The sequence below is a fragment of the Triturus cristatus genome, chromosome 1_1 (genome assembly GCF_964204655.1).
Source record: "Triturus cristatus chromosome 1_1, aTriCri1.1, whole genome shotgun sequence".
Classification (NCBI taxonomy): Eukaryota; Metazoa; Chordata; class Amphibia; order Caudata; family Salamandridae; genus Triturus; species Triturus cristatus.
Window position 1 is genome coordinate 944821877 of NC_140579.1, and position 23786 is coordinate 944845662.

Genomic DNA, 23786 nt, shown 5'->3' on the forward strand with positions numbered 1-23786 from the left:
GTAAGCGCTCCAGTCAGTATGGCCCTTCTCCCAAGGGCGAAGGGGGGTTCCAGGGGCTCCGCGATCCTCCCTCCGATCTCACTCACGGGGGGGGCTCCCGCCCACAACAACAGTCCCCAAGTCACTCGGGCAGGGCAGAGACGGTACTCTCGCCCAAATGAAGGCCAGCCTTTCCCCGCCCCAGTGCAGCACCTCACCTTCTGTCCACGATCAGCGCTTCGACGGCGGTGGGTTCGGAGACGTCCGAACGCCCGCCAGGAGGCACTTAAGTTGAAGGGGCCCTGTCAAGGTTCGCAGTCGCGATCTCACCACTGGGGGAGGCGGGGAGGCTCTAACTATGGCCAAAGTCTCTGAGGGGCAATTGGGCACTCGCTGGCCAGGCGCTGAAGGCGAGAGGTCACTGCTCGCGCTTCTGACTGGAACGCCAGTCAGGGTCCACGCCAACAACCTCGGCTGTACTTCTGCCTGCGCTATCAGCTGCCTCAGGGGGGGGGGAACAGGGCAGGTGTCAATCTGGTGTCAAGTCCTCTTCTATGTTTCTTCTCTTCTCCACTTTTTCTCATCATGGCCGCCAGGGACTGGGCCTTTTATAGCCAGTGCCCTGGGGTGCCAGCACGAGCCAGAAGGTTCTAGAACCTTTCCTGGCTGTGTCAATGACATGGCCCTTCCAAGGTGTCTTTTTGGTCATTAGGAGCCACCATACTAGGCTTCCTAAGGCAGTCATTTTGTGTACTTGTAACTTCTGAGGGGATTCCTGTCAGGTTTGCAGGTTACACAGAGTGCGCCAAAACCTCCAAAGGGTCAGAGGTCAGAAGGACTCCAATGGGAGTCACTCTCATAGGGGACAATGGTGTCCACCATTTTAGGGTTGACAACCTCAGTGTGTAATGCCACCGGTTCCGTCAGGCGCCTTGTACATAGGTGCCAGGAACTTGGTGAGCAACTGAGCGTCAAGGAGCATCTAGCCCCATGGGACAACACACAAAAAGGTCCTGGTAGACAAATAAAAAGCGACAAATTTTAGGAGGCACGGGGGAACAAAATAAATCATGATGTGAGGGGACTCTCAGAAGCAGACAGGTCTAACACAATGTATGACACATTGACCTAAACCATAGCAGTGACACCGTCCACTTAAACCAGATCACAGCAGATCTTTTGAATGTTCAATCACTACCAAAGCATGCAGTGGACATTTTTGATCTTATAACAGACTCTAGAGGCTGGATTTACTGTTACTCTTAGAAACTTGACTTGATGAGTCAGCAAACCCAGACACTGCGCCCCCTTCCTCCCTGTTGGGTATCCAATAGTTCATCAAGCCTGACTTGACACGAAAAAGGGGGGGAAGGTCTAAGGCCTTGGATTCTGCATCACACTTTAACCCCAACTATTCCTTTTCAGGCACCATGATTTATCGGCCACCAGGATATGCTAGGAACTTTGTCGACTCAATAGGGGAAGCTATTGCCCTCTACTGTGTTCACTTTTTTCTGGTCTGTGTGCTGGGAGACATTGGCTGCACTTAGCCTTGACAAACACAAGTAGATGATGGACGGAGTGCTGAAACTTTTCAGACACTCATCCCCAGTCACTGATCTGGGTTGAATCCATCATCATTCTTTAGCTCACTTTGCCCCTCCAGTTCAGACCCAGCCATATGCAAATCAGTCTTAACCCTGTTCCTCATGGGAACAGTCCAGCCCGAAATGCCAAGCCAGGTCTTCCCTGGACTGGAAATAAGCATCCTGGGACCGGTTCTGGGTTACGCCCCTTATCAGCCAGGCTAGCTTGAATCCAGTGGCAAAGTGAGCAAGGGACCCATGTCTGGGCATACCCTGCCAACTTAGGGCAAACACAAGGAGATGATGGATGGAGCGCTGAAACGTTTCAGACACAGCCTTGAAACAACAAGCTCCTCTTCAAAATGTCCAAACACTGACACAGCGGCCATGTGCCCCTTGGTTCTTTCAGACCTTGGCGGCAGAAAAAAGGAAATGAAAATCCCCTGAAAGAAAATAGCGTAGAGGCTTTGTTGCAAATAACAAAGACACATACAAAGCTGTGCTTAAATTCTACCGCAAACTTATTAAAGCAGCCCAAGCGAATTTCTTTGCTCAGAAAATCAATGCTGCTAAAAATGAGTCTCAAGGTAAGCATTTTAGCCACTAAGCTCTCACATGTCATTTGTCATTGACCCCGTCAAGGTGGGATTAATTCCCCAGAGAAAAACTAGCGATAACACGACTAAGCGTATACTATATATAATAGAGAAGGCTTCGCGATGGATGGGAGAGCTTCTGCTCTTAGCGATCGACCCTGAAAAGGCCTTCAACAGAGTTCATTGGCCTTTTCTAGAGCAGGTCCTAGCCCAGTTTGGAATTGGAGAAAGATTTAGGACATGGGTGTTGAACTGCTATCACCACCCGACGGCGACTGTTAGAGGAAATGGCCATGTATCCACTCCCTTCACTATTAGCAGGGGCACACGACGGGGGTACCCATTGTTGCCTCTGCTATTTGCTCCTGTTATGGAGCCCTTGGCCCAAAGAGTTTGTGACAACCCCAAGATCACCGGGGCTGAACAACATACTATTAGTTTATATGCAGACGATGTGTTGGTGACCTTGGATAAGCCCGCCACGGCGATCCTGGGCTTTCTGACTGAACTGGAAACCTTTGGCCTGGCCTCAGGGTTTACAGTTAATATGGGTAAGTCCCAGGCTCGATTCCGCCCTGGTGGCACAGCTTGTGGCTCAATACCCTATCCAGTGGGCGAAGGTAGCGAGCCCTTCCCTGGGAATCTGACTGTCCTCTTCCACACAGATAACCGCCACAATTAACTGCCACACTTTACACCGACAAACCAAAACTGATTTATCCTGCTGGAAACCCCACCAGATTTCATGTCTTGGGAGAATAGCTTCTCTTAAAATGGCTAATTTACCTACGATTCTTTCTTTTTCAAATGCTTCCACTGACACCCCCGAGAGGGATGATACCGAAATTACAAACAATTTCACCAGTTTGTTGGTTAGAGAAGAGACCGTGTATGAGGAAAGAACTTAGCTATCTTCCGCCCCATGCTGGAGGCTTGGGTATCACAAACCTCCAATTATATTACCAAGCAATGGAATAGGGAGGAATACGAAAGACATTGGTTATTTCAGGACAGAGCGGTGGCTGACACTTCCATATAGAAAATTCCCTTTTTGAAGAAACTGCAACAACCACCAAAAACTCTATCTCCTGTCACAAAGGCGGATATAGAGGTCTGTGATTAAACCAGTGTCGGGCACTGCCTCACGTCCTTTCCCCCTCCTCTAACGAGACACAGACTTCTCCCCAGTGCTGGGCTCAGGTATATTTGCTAAGTGGCGTCTGACCACCTGTTGCAGCAGGTCATATGATTGACAAGGAGGGAGTGATCTTCTTTACGCGACTACGCTCAGATTTTGCCCTTCCAGAGACCGAACTCTTACTTTGCGTCCAGCTTCGTCATTGGCTCTTGCACCCAGACAATAGAACCAATACTCGGAGACATCTCACTCCCTATGAGAGATGGCTGATCACCAAGACTTCCGAAAAACGGCTTATTTATGAATTATATGCCCTCTTGAATCAGCCCACTATGTACATGTTATGGCTAGCCAAAACCAATGGGAAACAGAGCTCAATAGGCAGCTGACCGCCAAGGATTAGGGAGAGCTATTTTACAGAGCCAGATACACTGCTTGTAATACAGCTCCTACTGAAGCATTTACTAAGGTGGTTACATATTGGTACTTTTCTCTAGTTCACTGGGGATCAATACACACGCCTACACATCTGGGATGGCTCCACTGTCTGTGGTATATTCTACACTATCCCTTACCAATCAGGACGCATCTTTTGGGGAATTACCTGCCTCTCCTCTCTCAAGACTTCCCGGAATTGACGTTTCCTAAATATCTTCGCATATTGCACCTGTCTGAGCTTGTCCCTACTACCCAATTATGGAATGACTCTCGGTGATATGAGTTGTGCTGTTGACTATTCGTCCTTACAGGAGTAAGCTGAGCGAGTTTGGGGAGGGAGGTACGAGGGAATTCGGGGTGGGACTGGTTTTGTTTGTTATAATCCAAAGCCAAGGATCGCATAACTCTGTATTGTGCTGTGTAGTATGAGGCACCTGTATTTCATTACTTGGCATACTTGAATAAAAACATTTGAACCATAAAAATAAGCTGTGCAACATCTTTCAGATTGCTAAATCTTTCTCCTACTCGGCTCATGCAGTCCTGTGTTTCTGCCTTCTTGGAAACTGTGCAGTTTTTGGATTTGTTTGAATACAAAATTGTGAAAATCGGGAGGTATTTACGGACTTTCAACAGTTGACTTATAAGCAGGATTTGTGCTTTACGTCTTCGGACAGATTTAATCATATGCCCTCTGAATTCAGATGCCTTACTGTAGAGTCTAAGCAAGCTATCCTTAGCTGCAATTCAGGATCTCCTTCTGACCCTTGCCTGCCCTGGATTTTAGCTGACGCTATTGATCTGATTAATCCAGTGCTGCACACCATATTTAAGACATCCCTTAACTTCGCTGTGGTCATCATGTGCATGGAAGCAAGATATGGTTGTACCATTGATTACCAAAAAAAACCCAAAAAACTTGTGTGGATTCAGCTATTCTGATCTATTTCATTTGTACCTGCCGCCACGAAAATGTTGGGGAAACTGATCATCCAGTTACTGGAATACCTGGAACAGCATAGTTTTCTCCAACCAACGTAATCGGATTTTTGCCCCAGACCCATCCCTGAAACTGCTCTGCTAGAAGTAAATACATCAATTGGAATTATACTAAACCAGAGTCAGAATGCTACCCTGATTCCTTTGAACTTGTTGACGGTGTTCAACACTGTAACAAATCCCATACTGATCCAATGGCTGGCCGATATGAGTGTTGGTGGATTAGCACTTACATGGTTACCTTTTCTTGAGGAGAGAGAGTAGTCCCGGCTGGTTTCCATCAGGCTGTAAGCACCTTAATGTGGGGTTCTCGCAGGGCTCCTCACTTAGCCCCACATTATTTAATGTGCATAAGGCCTCTATGGTAGTACCTATTCAATCCTTCGGTGTCATTTGTTTGATACGCCGTTGATATGTAGCTGGGTTTGCCGAATTGGAAAGATACATTTTTTCCTCACAAGCAACATTCTAAACTCGTCTCAAGAGTGTCTTTGACTGGATTAAGCAAAATAGCCTCAAATGTGACGCTGAAAAAACCGAGGTGTTTTCCAGCAAGACTCATGCGGTTTGGTCCAACGATTAGTCACGGTCTGACTTTAACCCCACGCTACTATCCCCCCAATGCCTTCTGTTTTAAGGAATCTGAGTGTCAAATTTGTTTATGATTTACCCTCTGATCCTCACAGTTGCTGGCTTATGCTTTGCACTACTTTGTTCGCTCAAAAATTTCTAGAACTTTTTTCGGTTGCTTAACGAAAATTCATAGAGCATGCTCTAATTACACCCAGGTTGGACTGTGTGAATAGTCTCTACCTAAGCCTGGTTATTGCTTAAGTGTGAGAAGTTGGCCTGGTATATGCTGTTCACTAGTTCTAGTGACCACCTTGTACCATGCCAAGCAACCCTTATGGTGTGGTTGTAAGTCAACCTTTTCGGACTAGCTGCCCTAGTGGTAGCGTAGGCTAAGCAGTCTTTGAGGCTAAACTCGTGAAGCGTGTTAAGCAAGCTGTTTTACCAATAGTAACCCCCTTTTATACCAATGAAAGGACACCACACAGATATATATTCAAAATATATATGTATTTATTTCTCAAAGTAACCCCTAGTCTCTTTATGAGCACAGGAGCACAAATCGTCAAACAAGATTATCACAGAATACACAGAAGTTGCACTTTATATGGATAGGCCCTGGTGGCCACTCGAACCATATACTAAAATAGTGGTATAAGTACCACGAACAGAAAAGGGAAAAGGCCTAGGGCCTCTAGAATCGCTGGGCCTACAAGGAGCTAACGTCAGTTAGTGACCAGGAGGTCCACGGGTGGCGTGTGCAGAGCAAATAGTCACACGCGTGCTCCCATAGGTTTCAATGGGTGCGTAAAAAGTACAAAGTTACTGCAAAAGGAATCTTCCGGATGACCTAGGAACTTAAGATTTGGAACACAGGCACTAGAGATGTATTACTACACATGGGCACCGGAGTACCAGCTTTACCTCACCCACAGGAAGCGGGTGCATAGGCCTCAAAGTGCGTCGGGTTTCTTCTATCTGTTCCGTTGAGCCTGGGACAAAGATGCTGCAGGCGGTCGGTCGGGAAGGGATGCAGTGGATCCAAGAGTGGATCGGAGATGTTGAAGACCTGTAAGCAGAGGGGACAGTGTTCACAGTCACTAGCCAGTGACCAGCGTGGCACCAGGTGGGTACCAGGCGATGTCGGGTGCAAACAGGTGATGAGGGGTAGCTTGTCTCCGCAGCCACGTGGTCCCTGAAGGTCGACGACGTCCAGGAGTCGGCTCACGAGCTGTCCCACGCAGGCTCTCGCTGTCGGCGGTGTCGGCGACTTGATCGAAGCAAACAAGCCTTGGCAAAAGCAATTGCAGGAGGATTCGGAAATCAGCTGTTGGTTCTGACCAGCAAGGTCAGAGGGATTGCTCCTTTGGAGGGGAGCAAGGGCCAGTCTGGAGCAACCAGACCAGCGGTGTTTGTCGTAGATTTCGTCGCCAAGATGGCCACTAGCCAGCGGGCCAGCAACCGGTTAGGCGCGTCGAGTGGCAAAATGCAGAAGGGCCCCACGCAGATCGTGGAGATGCTGGAGGGCTCACCTTTGGTGCAGATGCTGCTCGAGGGTTGGGCTTCTCAGGACCCAAAGCACAACTTGGAGGGAGCCTCGGTTGTTGCACTGGTCAGCTTGTCGTAGTCGTTCCAAGATGGCTGGCTCCACGTGTCTCGGTGCCTCCACGGGTCTCCTCTTTGCAGGGACTGTGGATCGGGCGGTGAGAGGTCTGGAGGTCCAGGTCTTGTCAGTCTCTGGGCTCGGGCTCCGGCGGGAGGCGGCGGCAAAGCAGACGGTGATTCGCTGGATGGTGCTTGCGTTAGCAAGGTGGTCACTCCCTGACCACAGGGGAGATTTTCTTCAGTCTTCTGTGCAGCAGAATGTCGAAGTTCCCGTCTTCTTCTTAGTTTCAAGTTGATTCCAGGATGTCTGAAGTCTTAGGACACAGCTCCTACCTTTAAGCGGATTCTAGGGGCCGGACTACCTGCTAGGTCCCTCCCTAAGGGTGGGACCAGGAAGGGGGGTGGTTACACCCCCAATCCTTTGTCCAGCTCGCCCCAGGCCCGGGACTGGTGTGCCCCAGGACCGGTTTGAACTGGCATATGCACCGAGGCTCCTTGTGAGCCACAGGCATGTCTGGTTTCTTTCAAGCCCTACCTGACCAATACACAAAATCCTGTCTGGGGTGGTGCACGCACCTCCCCTGGCAGGAAACCCTTTGTCCACACCTCCCAAGCTGGAAGGACTCCCAGCAGCAGGAGGGCAGACTTGTGTCTGTGGTGGCAGCATCCATTTTGTGGAGCTGAGGCTATGTCTGATTTTACCCGGGTTTCAGGTACTGTACATGTCGTGTCCCTCTAGAAGGGTGGAATGCTAACCCCGTCGCCAGAATTGGCGAGGGGTTAGTATTCCAATTCGTATGACACCTTACTCGACATGTTTTGATAAAGCCAAACCAAAGATAGCATTTAACCGCGAGGTTCATAATGCACTTAAGAGTATATGGTATGACGATATCTGGAAACAGTAGAAGGAAGTTGTTCCGACCACTGCAGACAGGCTCAGCTCATGCCAGAGCACCATCTCACATGGAACCAAGCACTCTGCCTTCAGGATTGTTAAGGCCTGCCATAGGAGTGACTTATAGGTTACCAGGTGTCCCATTTAAGTTTAGGTATAGGTATACTACACCTAAGTAAGAGGTGATTACACCAACTTACCCCAGCTGAGTGATCAGCCAGTTGTGTCAGATTGTTAGGCCAAGCCTGGGGTGGCATAATACATGCTTCAGCCCCTGGCAGGCCTTGGATACACCAATGCCCTGGGTACCTAGTGTACACTGGTACAGGGGCTGACAGGGTGATCCAACCAATTGGGTATGTACCTAGGGTACATGGAGTCCATTTTACAGAGAGAGCAGATAGCCTGAGAGCCTGAATGGCAGGATCTCAGGCCAACTAAGTCGAAAAACCAGCTAGACACTAGGCAAAAATTTGGGGGTAACCATAGTCAGATATCCACCTTCCTACACAACCCCCCCCCAAACGAAGGGAGATAAGGCTGACCTTGACCAGGTAAGCCTATATTGCCCAAGTGGCCATATAAGGAGGAACCAGCACTGGCATGGTTACCCCCTGTCTCATGGTCCACTAAGCAATCCCTCACCCTAAGGGTATCAGAGGGTCTCCACCATAGGGAATCTCTACCTGTGGTGTGTCTTGGCAAAGTAAAAGGCTGGTGTTGAGATGGAGTACTGAAGTGAGTGTCCTCAAAGTGAGGCCTCAGCTTCCTCCAATCATCCTCCACCATGGATGCCTTTCTTCCTTTAACTGAGTTGCACTGTGCTCTCAGGGTCAGCCTCTGGCTACCTAAAGCTGGAGGCTGGGTCCCTTTTGTGGGCTTACTGGAGGGACAGGTCAGGTTTGGGGCCCTAAGGTCCCATGTTTGCCTGTGCCCAACAGAATCCCCCTGGGGGAGGTCCCTAACTACCTGTAAAGGAGATCCCTCAGGAATGTTTTTACCCATCACCTGACTAGGGCTACTAGCCAGGCAATCCTCATTCTTTTGATGGGGGGGTTCTTGTGGACAGGGGCCCTCTGGGGGTCCACTGGCCTCCCTGACCTCTGCAGCCCTGGGCTGACTGAGGCAGGGTAGAGAGAGGCAGGCTACCTGCACCAGACTGGATCCCACCTTGGAAGGGGCCACTGACATCAGAGGCTCTGCCAGGCCAGGCCTGGCTACCTCTGGGGCAGTTCCTTCACAAGGGGTGAGGTCAGATCCCTGAGGAGGCTGACCTTTTCCTAATGTCTGGGGAGAGGGAGACTTTTCTTCCTCCCCACTACTCTCAGTTTGTGTGGAGTGATCCATTGTTTCAGGCTTCACTACACCTATGTCAGTCTGAGTATAGGCTGAGACCATTACAGCCTTGCCAACCTTTTCAGGGGGGCACTCAGTTTGTGTTTGAGCTGTGACTGTCACAGCTCTGCCAGTCCCTACAGGGAAGTCTGTCTGTGCCTGGGCTGTGGCTACCACTGCCCTTCCAACCTTTTCAGGGAGGAAATCTATTTGGACAGGGGTTGTGAATGGCACAACCCCCCTACCCTTTTGTGAAAGGCCTACCATTTTAAAATGGGTGTCTTGTTCAACTCCAGCCCAAGCTGAGAGTTCTAAGTCATTCCCCAGTAAGCAGTCTACAGGCAAGGTTGGGGACACTGCTACCCTTTTAGGGCCAGTGACCCCTCCCCAGCTGAGACATACCTCTGCCATGGGATGACTGTTCTGTTTGCCATCAATGTTAGTCACCTGGTAGGAGAAACCGGGCAAAAGCTGCTCAGAGGGAACTAGCCAATGGGCCACCATTGTGATGCTAGCCCCAGTGTCTCTGTAGGCCTCAGCTTTTGTACCATTGATGTAGGGCTCCTGTCTGTACCTACCCAAAGTGTTGGGACAGGCAGTGAAGTTGGCAAATCCCATGCCACCATCACAGACAAGAGTGGTTGCTGTAGGGGAATTGGCTAAGCCAGGGTCCCCCTGTGTTCCCCAAGTAAACCCACCCAGATTTCTGGGGGCACTCCCACCACCTGGGGGATTACTGCTGACAGTAATAGGTGGTGTGACAGGAGTAATTGGAGGAACAGTTTTGTTTTTAGCCCTTGGGCAACCGCTGTCAGTTTTCCAATGCCCAGGAGTTTTACACTCATGGCAGTAGGGCTTTTTAGCTGTGGTAGAGGAGGGAGCTTGGGACCCACCACCCTGTGTGGAGTTTTGGGGCCCTGAGGAAGGTTTCTCTTTTTCTTTATCCCCACCCTTCTCTTGAGGCTTGGTGGTATCTTTCTTTTGGTCACCACCCTGGTTTTTAGGCCTGATCCTGGTCCTGACCCATTTATCTGCCCTCTTTCCCAATTCTTGGGGAGAGGTCAAATCTGAGTCTACCAGGTGTTGATGGAGAAGCTGGTTTTGACAATTACTTAAAATCTGCTCTCTCATCATCAAATTGTACAATCCTGTATAATCAGACACCTTACTTCCCAGCAACCAACCCTCCAAAGCCTTAGTGGCACATTCCACATATTCAGACCAGTCCTGAGTCTGTGTCTTCTGGGTGTCTCTGAACATTAACCTGTACTGTTCAGTGGTTAAGCCTAACCCATCAACTAGGACACTCTTCAGGACTCTGTAATTTCTGACATCCTCTTCTCTAACAGTGAGGAGTCTATCTCTGCCTCTCCCCTCAAAGGAGAGCCATAAGATTGCTGCCCACTGGTCTTCAGGAACCTGCTGCACTTTGCAGGCTCTCTCAAGAGCAGTCATCCATTTGTGGATGTCATCCCCACTTTTGTAGGGGGGCACAATCTTGGACAGGTTCCTATTGTCAAAGACCCTATCTTTGTCCCTAGGGACATTGCTGCCACCAGTGGGTATAGACCCACTCTCTCTATGCTGCCTAGCCTTGCTCAGTTTTTCTTCCATCAGGGCTACTTCTAGCTCCTGCTTCCTGATCCTCAGCTGGGCTTCCTGCATTCTGGCCTCATGTTCCCTCCTCTGAGGGGTGGTCAGTCTCCTTCTGGAGTGACCTTGAGAGCCTCTAGAGCCATGGGAAGCATTGGAGTCACCTGAGCGATTCCTTTGCCTTCCAAGCCCTGTGTTAAGTCCACTGGGGAGATCCAATGGGGTGAACCCACTGTCAGTCCCCAATAGCCTTAGTTTAGCTGGGCCAAGTATAACACTTGGCACTGGGCTAGTTCTCCCTTCATCCCCACTCACATCTGTATCCCCATCACTTTCTTCCTCTGTGGTAGGCATCCCATCTAAGGGGTGACTATTGGGAAGGGGTACTTCAGTGGCATCTTCAGAAGGGGGGCCTCCTGTTCCTGTCCCTAAGGGGGCTAACTGGGAAGCTTTCTTGAGTGCTCTCTGATTCTCATCATTCTGTAAGAGCTCTCTGAGCTCAGCAGAGTTTGGGTTCTTGGGCTGTTTAAGGCCTCTAAGAGTTGCCAAATGCCTGAGCTCATTCTGATTAAGGGTAGCAAAGCTGGATGGTGCCCTCTGGGGGTCACTCTCAACAGAGATGGGTACAGTGGACCCCTCTGCCCCGGCCATTGCTCTTAAGTGTGGGTGGATGTGTTGCAATCTACCTACACTTGGGTTTACCTACTAAACCTATCTAGTAGTTGTAGTCAGGGTGTGCTACTCCCTTTGCTCTACAACAACTAAGTTCAGTAGAACTTATGTATATCTAATCTTGTTTTATATGTACCTACAGGTACCTATGTGATCTTTCAATTGGTAACCAAGAGATTACAATGGTAAAACACAGCAAGCTCAAATCCAACCGCTGCTCACCAATGTGAGAAGTTGGCCTGGTATATGCTGTTCACTAGTTCTAGTGACCACCTTGTACCATGCCAAGCAACCCTTATGGTGTGGTTGTAAGTCAACCTTTTCGGACTAGCTGCCCTAGTGGTAGCGTAGGCTAAGCAGTCTTTGAGGCTAAACTCGTGAAGCGTGTTAAGCAAGCTGTTTTACCAATAGTAACCCCCTTTTATACCAATGAAAGGACACCACACAGATATATATTCAAAATATATATGTATTTATTTCTCAAAGTAACCCCTAGTCTCTTTATGAGCACAGGAGCACAAATCGTCAAACAAGATTATCACAGAATACACAGAAGTTGCACTTTATATGGATAGGCCCTGGTGGCCACTCGAACCATATACTAAAATAGTGGTATAAGTACCACGAACAGAAAAGGGAAAAGGCCTAGGGCCTCTAGAATCGCTGGGCCTACAAGGAGCTAACGTCAGTTAGTGACCAGGAGGTCCACGGGTGGCGTGTGCAGAGCAAATAGTCACACGCGTGCTCCCATAGGTTTCAATGGGTGCGTAAAAAGTACAAAGTTACTGCAAAAGGAATCTTCCGGATGACCTAGGAACTTAAGATTTGGAACACAGGCACTAGAGATGTATTACTACACATGGGCACCGGAGTACCAGCTTTACCTCACCCACAGGAAGCGGGTGCATAGGCCTCAAAGTGCGTCGGGTTTCTTCTATCTGTTCCGTTGAGCCTGGGACAAAGATGCTGCAGGCGGTCGGTCGGGAAGGGATGCAGTGGATCCAAGAGTGGATCGGAGATGTTGAAGACCTGTAAGCAGAGGGGACAGTGTTCACAGTCACTAGCCAGTGACCAGCGTGGCACCAGGTGGGTACCAGGCGATGTCGGGTGCAAACAGGTGATGAGGGGTAGCTTGTCTCCGCAGCCACGTGGTCCCTGAAGGTCGACGACGTCCAGGAGTCGGCTCACGAGCTGTCCCACGCAGGCTCTCGCTGTCGGCGGTGTCGGCGACTTGATCGAAGCAAACAAGCCTTGGCAAAAGCAATTGCAGGAGGATTCGGAAATCAGCTGTTGGTTCTGACCAGCAAGGTCAGAGGGATTGCTCCTTTGGAGGGGAGCAAGGGCCAGTCTGGAGCAACCAGACCAGCGGTGTTTGTCGTAGATTTCGTCGCCAAGATGGCCACTAGCCAGCGGGCCAGCAACCGGTTAGGCGCGTCGAGTGGCAAAATGCAGAAGGGCCCCACGCAGATCGTGGAGATGCTGGAGGGCTCACCTTTGGTGCAGATGCTGCTCGAGGGTTGGGCTTCTCAGGACCCAAAGCACAACTTGGAGGGAGCCTCGGTTGTTGCACTGGTCAGCTTGTCGTAGTCGTTCCAAGATGGCTGGCTCCACGTGTCTCGGTGCCTCCACGGGTCTCCTCTTTGCAGGGACTGTGGATCGGGCGGTGAGAGGTCTGGAGGTCCAGGTCTTGTCAGTCTCTGGGCTCGGGCTCCGGCGGGAGGCGGCGGCAAAGCAGACGGTGATTCGCTGGATGGTGCTTGCGTTAGCAAGGTGGTCACTCCCTGACCACAGGGGAGATTTTCTTCAGTCTTCTGTGCAGCAGAATGTCGAAGTTCCCGTCTTCTTCTTAGTTTCAAGTTGATTCCAGGATGTCTGAAGTCTTAGGACACAGCTCCTACCTTTAAGCGGATTCTAGGGGCCGGACTACCTGCTAGGTCCCTCCCTAAGGGTGGGACCAGGAAGGGGGGTGGTTACACCCCCAATCCTTTGTCCAGCTCGCCCCAGGCCCGGGACTGGTGTGCCCCAGGACCGGTTTGAACTGGCATATGCACCGAGGCTCCTTGTGAGCCACAGGCATGTCTGGTTTCTTTCAAGCCCTACCTGACCAATACACAAAATCCTGTCTGGGGTGGTGCACGCACCTCCCCTGGCAGGAAACCCTTTGTCCACACCTCCCAAGCTGGAAGGACTCCCAGCAGCAGGAGGGCAGACTTGTGTCTGTGGTGGCAGCATCCATTTTGTGGAGCTGAGGCTATGTCTGATTTTACCCGGGTTTCAGGTACTGTACATGTCGTGTCCCTCTAGAAGGGTGGAATGCTAACCCCGTCGCCAGAATTGGCGAGGGGTTAGTATTCCAATTCGTATGACACCTTACTCGACATGTTTTGATAAAGCCAAACCAAAGATAGCATTTAACCGCGAGGTTCATAATGCACTTAAGAGTATATGGTATGACGATATCTGGAAACAGTAGAAGGAAGTTGTTCCGACCACTGCAGACAGGCTCAGCTCATGCCAGAGCACCATCTCACATGGAACCAAGCACTCTGCCTTCAGGATTGTTAAGGCCTGCCATAGGAGTGACTTATAGGTTACCAGGTGTCCCATTTAAGTTTAGGTATAGGTATACTACACCTAAGTAAGAGGTGATTACACCAACTTACCCCAGCTGAGTGATCAGCCAGTTGTGTCAGATTGTTAGGCCAAGCCTGGGGTGGCATAATACATGCTTCAGCCCCTGGCAGGCCTTGGATACACCAATGCCCTGGGTACCTAGTGTACACTGGTACAGGGGCTGACAGGGTGATCCAACCAATTGGGTATGTACCTAGGGTACATGGAGTCCATTTTACAGAGAGAGCAGATAGCCTGAGAGCCTGAATGGCAGGATCTCAGGCCAACTAAGTCGAAAAACCAGCTAGACACTAGGCAAAAATTTGGGGGTAACCATAGTCAGATATCCACCTTCCTACATTAAGTGACTGCAAATCATGCAGAATGTGACAGCTTGACTCATTCTGAAGTTTCCGCCCCGTGTGTCTGTTTACACTCTGCTAAAACAATTGCACTGGCTGCTGGAACCAAAGCGTATTTTGCTCAAATCTCTAGTCCTGGCACATGGTGCTGCCTATGAGATTGGCCCTATCTATCTTGGAAAGGCTTCAGGTATATAGCCCTTCTAGAAAGCTGAGGTCCCCTGAGATGCTCTTGCTTTAGATCCCGGAGTAAAACCATCAAGGAGAGGGGGGGGGGTGCTCTTTTACCCTCCTGGAATCTAGAGCGTAGAACAGCCTTCCTTTTTCTCTCCATCATACTGCTAATGTGATGCACTTTAGAGGAGCAGCATCAAATATGGTTGTTGACATTCAATTAACGCTGGCAGCTTCTGTTGTGGTTCCTCTACGACTTAGCGCTGGGAGGCCCTTCTGGGCAGTCATTTGCGCCGTATAAGTACCATCATTCATTTGTTATGTTGACCTTGTTTGTAACTTGACTAACATCTTCCACGAAGTCTCATACGTAGGACATACATGCACATGTGCACATTAAACATTTGAAAGATTTCCTTCTATACCGTGTCCACTTCAATCACAAGCCAGAGTCACGTGCCAATGTTGTTGAGCCTTTCTGTTTAATACCACCATCAGAAAAGTCAATAGTGTTTACCCTCCTTGTTTTGTGTGAGTATTTCTAATCTGACTTGTTTATGGCTGTTATTTGACAACCATTGCCCTACATAGCTTTTTCTCAAATCTTCAAGTGGGTCCTACTCTTTTGATTATATTCATACTTATGTGTTTTATGAGGCACTGCCTAACACACTTCCTCTGCATCTAAGTCCTGTAAATAAAAGATACTGTCGTTAGCCAAGTTGATGGCACTCGATTTATAGTCCTCCCAAGGAAGGAAGGTATAGTTGGTCTTGCTAGGAATACAGCTTTTTCCTTGCAAACCACAGTTGAGCATTTACGTCACTAAGCCATCCTACAGCAAGTAAAATCTTGTGGCCTGATCTAAAATGGCTTAGAGTTGTTCTGAAAAACCATGAGTAATTTTGATGTGAACTTTTACATTTGAATATAGTTTAAAGAATAGAAACGCAGGATTATGCAAAGAAACAATACGAACATCAAAGCTACCATCCAGAAAGCAAAGAGGCTGCATTACCTGCCATACATTTGCAAAGCTACCTGTCTGTCTACAGAACTAGCTCCGTACCTGAGATGCATGTAGGAAGCTAGCAGCTTGTCTACAGAACTATTCAAATCACTAAATTCTAGAAATCAGAATACTTTCCTTAGCATCATTCATTCTCAAGCCCTCTGTGACGTTCTGCCAACTCGTTTCATCGCCAAAGCTAGAGCCCTCTACAGACCCACGTCTATCTAACAACGTCTATCCCAGCCTCCACTATTCCAGACTTCCAGCCCCAGTACTACCTTTAGGTTTCTATTCTTTAGCCTGTTCCCCTTGTTCGCCTCGCAGACATTTTCAGTGAACAAATATTATGGGGTATTTTCCTTGACCCTTCTATAGCACTGCTGATCAAAGCCGTTGTTAACCATTTCCTCACCACTGGAAACTTCCATAGTGCCATTACTCCCCTCTTCAAACTAATAATTAAGAAACTAGCTACTAATACTGCAGACTTCTCAAACCTTATGTTGATCTACAGTGGACCTGTATAAGGAACACTCACTTAAAGATTAGTTCTTTTAAGGAAATCACTCATTTTCGGACTACTAAACAATGGCATGTAATAAATCTTAAACACCACTTGGGACAGGAATCACTGCCATCCTATTACTTACTGGACCTCTCTGCCTTTGAAACAGTGCATCACCCAACCTTACAACAGAGACTGAGCGATCCCAGAATCAAGCTAATGCTTAGGACTGGATCTCATATTCTCTTTAAAAAATATCTCCTATGTCTTCCCGTGCGTCTATCGTGTCTCTCGGATATTTCCATTCTCAATATTCCACTGAATCACTTCTTTAAAACACTTACTTCTACGCCCGCCAGGACTTTAACAAATCAGTCGACACTCATGACGCCAAAATCATCCTCCAACTCAAAAATTCTTCCGAAATGTAGAAACAGAAATCCCTTTTTGGGCATTTGATGGTGCTGAAGTGGCCTTCACACAAGACAAACTACACCCCTACCAACCAAGAAGGAATCTTTGGATGTAGACTGTTCATGCTCTGTCCATCTGCTGGTTCAGAAAGACCCGTACATCAGAGTCCTACATAATGTCAAACGTGGGTGTAGCTACTTTACACACAGCTACATCAATGATATACCTATAACAATCACCATTGAGAATGCGAAAATGCAATGAAAACAGAGTAACTCAAGCAATGCTTTGTAGTGATGATACCGGAAAGTGAAGTGTTTGTTGGCATTTTTATAGATAACCATTTCACAACAGTTATGCAATCATTTCAAGTTTCTGTGTGCCTCTGGATTAATATCTCCATCAGTAGTGCCCTCTCAATTTTTGTCTTTAGGTAGTCTGAAGGGAAAAAGGATTGAAAAGGGAAAATCTCCTCACCTTACAAGAACCAGTGAGAAGTTTGTGCCATTGAAAGCAAAAGTGAATGGCATGTTGTAGATGGCTTCCTGCAGTCTTTGTGAGAGTGTCTCCTCATTGGAGTCTAAACAGGTCAAAGATTGACACAACTCCATTGAGAATGCCAAACTAGGATCCAGCTTCCGCCCCTCAAAGTGGCACCTAAGGGGGGAAAAATAGTTCATGAGACCTAGAAGGGCACGAGAACCATCCTGATTTAATACTATAAGTCCCTATGTTTATCCAGTCCTAGGCTTTTCCCCTCTCTTACACACAATGCTCCACCAATTGGGCTTAGGCCTGGAGGGACCTCATTCATCTGGAATGAGGGATGGGAGTCTGTTTCCATGTTGATTTAGACCTGGGTATATGCCGACTACGATGACCACAACTCCCAACATTGCAGCCAACTCTTGTAGAAGCCATCTTTCTTGTATGTCTGTCCACCATAATTAGGGGCACTCCTAATAATAAAGAGATTAATTCAATCTCTATGTATATGTCATGAGACCTCGCTCTGCCCTTTGCTGCCCAAACACATACCCAAAACTCCAAAAAATGAGGTTTAGTTCTTGTGTGTCCTCTTGAAGCTGTCTTTGGAACACCAGTAGGCATCACTGTGAAAGAGAAACTAATTTTGTCAACACTCACCTGGTGATTCCAGAAACGTTTGCCAGAGATTGGACTGCCAGGTTTGCCAACAAAGGTAGTGTTTTCTCTGAAATCTGCATGTGGCCTTCTCCCTGGTCTAGATGACCCTGCAGGATGAGGACTTTCTCTTTTTCCTGGCAGCCTCGGTTGGATAGCTTGAAGAATCAGCTGCATCTTTAAAGATGTTGGTCACCCCCTGGCCAGGCTGGAAATTTTCGGTACGGGTTACATTCTGACAAAACAGACCATTTGGGCAGAGCATCAACCCTCCGTATCCTGGCACCTGCAGAAAACACCAGGGTGATGACATTAATACATATGCTTGAGATTTAACAAATGTTACGTGCTAGAGTTGTAGCCCAACCAACCTACAACATAAAATGTTTTCAAATCTGGTTGAGTGGGAGGCCTTTTGCACATCATTAGAGAGCGAGCGTTTTTGTAATGTAGAGAGAGAGAGAGAGAGAGAGATTATTTGCACATAATCGGAGTAATTTTCCCAAGTGCAGGTGTGTGCTGTAGAAGCGAATTATTGGTTCATGTACTTTTTAAAACTGTAGAAAATTGTTACAAGATGTCTTTGCTGCCTTACATCACATGCAGAATGGCTGTCTGTGTGCCTTTATCCTTCTGTGCCTTCTCTACTCTTAGCAAAACAGTCTGGTTCTCTCTGTGCATGCACCTCATTTGCTACTTCACATCAAGAGCCGATTATGGGAACACCACAACCTCTTTGCCACATATAGTCCACTGCCTTCTAACAGGAAGACGAGCTGTGGTAGATCTAGGTGGTGATGGAAGGTGGTAATAGGAAGGAAGAAGAATGGGTCATGGTCAGCCTGGAGACTGAAGCTGTAGAATTTCAGCCTCAGATTCTGGGTTCTTCATACTTGCAACAAAAACACACTATCTGAGGAAAACCCTGTCAAGTGTAAACGATACTAGCAGAACAATTTATATTGACTTCGGTTAGTGCTGACAGCCATGAGGCAGCTTAGCTACAGTATTGGTCCTGTTGGAAAGTGGTTACAGTGAAGAGGCTAAGAATCGTGTTGTGTTCCACGAGAGTAGGAGAGGGATATTTCATATTGAGCAGCTTCCAGCTGTAGTACTGCCATCCATCAGGTGGTTGCGGTCATTTTGTTGTGAAATTAGTTTTACCACGCCCACATAGGAATGGCGAGGTTCCAGCCGGCATCTTTTTTTAACAATGGCTGGAGAAGTGGGGGAGGAGTGGTTGCTGGTCTACTAGACAATATTTAATGTTTTAATACTCCCTCACTATCTGGAACAGCTAAATCAATTCACAGCCAATTCAGAGTAGTCTTGAAAGTAATACTGTATAATGCAGAATGGCAATAAGACCAGATACTCATCAGGTTTCTAGGTGTTCTTATGTAATGGAGAGGAGCACAAGCGGTTCCAAACAACATGAGGACCAGAACGTCTAAGAGATTGCGGGCAGCCACATGTCTGGTATACCCTTTAAAGATTAGTGAGCAACTAGGCCAGGTTGCCAGAAGGCTGATCTGCTCCAGTGCTACTGGCCTTTCATCAAACTTCCTTATCTTCCTCCATATAAATAGATATGCCAAACATGAACATGTTTTCTGCAGGTGTGCAGCTGTACATCAGGGTGTAGGATGGACTGGAGATACATTATTACACTAGTAATGTCTGCCACTATCGGCTAAAGGTGAAGGTACCAACAACACCTCAATCGGATAAGAAAGACTGACCTAGATGGATTTTCCTGCGGGACACCTAAGCCATGGTGACCCAGCCACTTTCACTTGATACTCCTCTTGTGCAATGCAACGGTGAAGGTAACAGCATCTATGGAGCCTCTCACTTGCAGAAGGGGGACCCTAAGGAAAATGCACACAAAAATGAACATTGGCACATGTGTACTTTCTGCAAATAAAGTTTTTGGTTTGGAAAGGATACCTCTAGCGAGAGGGACAAGGTAGAGTGTAGATTGTTCCTCTTGGTGCACAAGGTAGGTAATATCTTTTAGCCTTAGAGTAAAAGTACTAGATCCAGTTGTCAAATGAGTTTGGTACATACCTCCAATGGTGGCACTTTGATGAGCGTGGAGAAAAAGCAGCGGCTGTTAGCATGATAGATTTCCCCGAAATTGTTTGTGGAGTCCACCTGCACCTGGTTGCCTTCTAACCAGCACTCACTCTGCGTGCACATGGGGGCATTGAGGAAGAGATAATTGGAAGAACAGGTTAATGATGGCCTTCACTGGTGGATGGGGCATATGATTAGGGAATTCAAGCACACTTTTAAGAGAAGTAACGCACAGCTTAGGGTTAGAGGACATGTCTGTGTTCAGGTACACTGATGAACGTTATGGAGAAATGGCAAAGGAGAACATGCATTGGCAATACAAGAACATTATGGGAAATCATGTGAGTTATAGAAAGGATCAATTCAAGGTTGAGCACACCCGAGGGTACAGCCTAGAAACGGGACTCGTGGATTTTCTTGAGATAAAGGTGTCATTGGGGGGGTTTCTGCACATTTTTGGACCACAAGAACAGGAAAGGGAGGGAGCAGAATATGTGAAAGGCATTCGGACATACTGAGGGACATTACAAATAAAAGAAATGAGAGGGAGGGATCACAAGCGGTCAGGCACACTTCTGTGAAGCAGCGCACAGGAAGAGGCCAAATCCAGTGCAACAAGCATGCTGGGGGTGTTATAAACATGGGGAGATACGTTTGGAACACTAGAACACACTGCCCACAGTCCCATCACATCAGCACTATCTTGTTTTGGAGCAGGACCAAGGCTGTTTGGCATATAGCTAGTTCCTTTCTGAGGTGGCATGGTGTGCAGAATAACGATGAACTGGATTGCGGCCCAGAGTAATTACCAGTGGTTGAGATTAATTCAAGCATTCCATCCATCACTTTTTTGTTTTCCTGTTACACCATCCGCATGCTTTTTCCCACTCTGCCAATCTGATCACACCAGCAATCTTAACGCATCACAAGCCTGATAATATCAGCACTTTTGCCCCACTGGTAGTCTCATTACATCAACTCTCTATAAACACATTGGCAATCTTATCCCATGGCAGTCTCATCACATCTTACCCCATTAGCGAGTGGTTTGTACATCCTACAGCCATCCAGGAAGGGATCTGTGCTACAGCGCCCCTTGTAGAGGTGCATATAATGGCAGCTGGAGCCACTAAAGATAGAGAGAATAGCAAAGGTAGCTAGATGGGCGACAAGGAGAGAAAAACCCCAAACTATGTTCATTTTTTGGTACTAGTGCTCCTTAACAACCTTCCTTCTAGGCTCCTCCAAACTCTCCCTACATCATCCCGCTGTCTAGACTCTACTTTTCCAAAATCTCTGCTCGCCCTCAATCTCCCATCTATTCCTTACAAACCTCCCCTCTGCTTCTCCAGAACCTACCCCACTTCTCATTGTTTCCCCTCTGCTCTGGAACATTCTCATCTCCCTAGCAACATCTCACTACCTCCTCTCTGCTCGTCTACAGTTCCCACCCATCGCCCCTCTACAATATTTATTTTGTTCTTCAGCATCCTTTCCTCTTTCGCAACCTTCTCCAAATCTTCAACTGTGTTCCCGACTGCTCATCTTCATCCACTACTTTTCTTTACAACATCCCCATTGCTCTTCCAGTACCTTCTCTTTGCTCAGCCACAGTTTCATTCTTCTCTCTCCACTGAGTACTGTTTCCCTACTCTCTGCCCTTCCCACACTCACCTTTCGGTGCAGCAGTATTTTGACGTGTTCTTCCCGCAGGTGGCCGTGAGTCCGAAATCAGCTCCCGCCCCTGAGATCTGTCTGTGTAAATGTCTTTTTATTGAGTACCATCCTCAGCCTGTCCTCTGCTCCAGCCCCTTTCCTCCTTCAACTAGTCTGCATTCCCACATTCTTCCAGACTCAACCTTCTCTCTACTCTTCACAATGTACTTCAGCTCCTCCGCCCAGTATCCTCTTCTGCTCATCCACATTGTACCCTTCTCTGCACCCCTTTCCTTTCCATACCCCTTCTGCTCAGCCGTAAGCTGCCCTCCTTCAGCCCCCCCTCTGCTTAGCCACACCTTCTCCTGCTCCTCCACATTGCATTCACCACCACAGTCCCTCTCCTGCTTCTCCACATTGTATTCTCCACCACAGTCCCTCTTCAGCTCCTCCACATTGCATTCTCCACCACAGTCCCTCTCCAGCTCCTCCACATTGCATTCTCCACCACAGTCCTTCTCCTGCTCCTCCACATTGTATTCTCCACCCCAGCCCCTCTCCTGCTCCTCCACATTGCATTCTCCACCAAAGTCCCTCTCCTCCACATTGTGTTCTCCACCACAGTCACTCTCCTGCTCCTCCACATTGTATTCTCCGCCACAGTCCTTCTCCTGCTCCTTAACATTGTATTCTCCACCACAGCCCCTCTGCTGCTCCTCCACATTGTATTCTCCACCACAGTCCCTCTCCTGCTCCTCCACACTGTATGCGCTCCTGCATATTGATACAGTCTCATCTGCTCCTCAGCACCCCGTCTCCATCCACCCCCAGACTTCTGCAGCTTATAGTCGGCGATTCCAGCACTTGCCTTGTTTCTTCACTGCGTCCCATCGGCTCACCAAGCACTCTTCCCCTTTTGTCTCTTAATCTGATCCTCTACAAACACTCCCTGCATCCTCCAGTCCCTGCCCCTCTGCTCCTCCAACCACATCCACTCTCTTCCTTCATAAGTGCAGATCTGCCCCGCCTTATCCAATTGTACGGCACTAGACTCTCCATTCTCTGCTCCTGTACATTCAGCCATCTGCATCCGTCTCTACCCCTTATAGAAAGTCTCCTCTGGCCCCCATAGGCTTTCCTCTGGCCTCCTGAGTTCCTCATTCACAATCTAGGCAACTGTCTAGAGCACTAGATTACAATACTGCGCAGAACTGGTGTTATGTACATTATAACGCGTCATCTTAGAGGTGCATGTCCGAATACTGACGACAAACCTATCAAAATATTGTGGCAAAAATATCGACAACCAGGATATTGTAACTGTAAATATATATAGCTAAGTAATGAGTTACTGTTCTTAACTACACATCTACGTACCATGACGATACACAGATCCTCGGGTACACCGATGTGTAGTGACGTACAATATACCTATACTTACCAATATAAAATCACCTTTATGATATTCTGGTAGCCTATATTATGGCCACAATACTTTGGCAGGATGTCAGTTCAATGATGATATTCTTTTAATAACCACTCTTTGGGCCAGTCCATATTGGTATTGCGTAGATAAGGCCCCCGGCTGCCCCCATGCAAAACATGTTGGACCCCCTGTGATACCACCTCAGTGAGCGTTTCTGCTCAACAGTGTCTGCCACCCCATACAAATCTCAGCTTGAATGACAGCGTAGCTCTTGCTGGATGCCAGTACCAGTTGCCTCAGTCGGAATACCATGTGTGGGCTTCTCACCTCATGGGCTCCGGGGGTTTACATTGCCCAACTAATGATGCCTCTTGAAGACTATAGGGCTCACAGCCAAATAGAGCTTTGTTTATAAATTGGAAAATTATGCAGTGGCATGCAATATCCAATAGGTTCTTGTTCGCTTGTAAATTGACCCTGGGCGTAGTTCGCGAAGTAGTGCCACGTGTAGCTACGCAAATTGCACTTCACGAGCTACGCGTAGCACTTCGCGAACTGCGTAGTACCCTGTTCGCACTGTGCAAGATGCCGTTTTCAATGATTGCTCAGTGTGGACAAGCATCCGGCACTGTGCAATCATTGAAAACGGCATCTTGCACAGTGCAAGCTGTAGTTTTCTGCCGCTCGAGTAGATTTTTACTCGAGCGGCAGCTTTCTCAACGCGGACTGGTAGTTTCTCATCGCGAGCGATCACGAGCATACGCGACCACTCGCAATGAGAAACCTGACCTCCCCGCGTTGAGAATCTCGCCGGGAGGTTTATTTTCCACGCTCTCGATCGGCAACTTGATGTTGCTGATCGCAAACGAGGAAAAAGTCTCGCCGGGATGTCATTTTGCTTGCTCACGGTCGCCAACTTGACGTTGAGGACTGCGAGCAAGCAAAAAATTACCGCTGCACTACGCTACGTGTGTTTGCACTGTGCTACGTGCA

The 23786-nt window shown here is 48.1% G+C and overlaps 1 pseudogene; it reads right to left on the reverse strand.

Annotated features, from left to right (window-relative positions):
- The window catches only part of LOC146871338 (ciliated left-right organizer metallopeptidase-like), a 149025-nt pseudogene that overhangs the window by 9630 nt on the left and 115609 nt on the right, over window positions 1-23786 (reverse strand).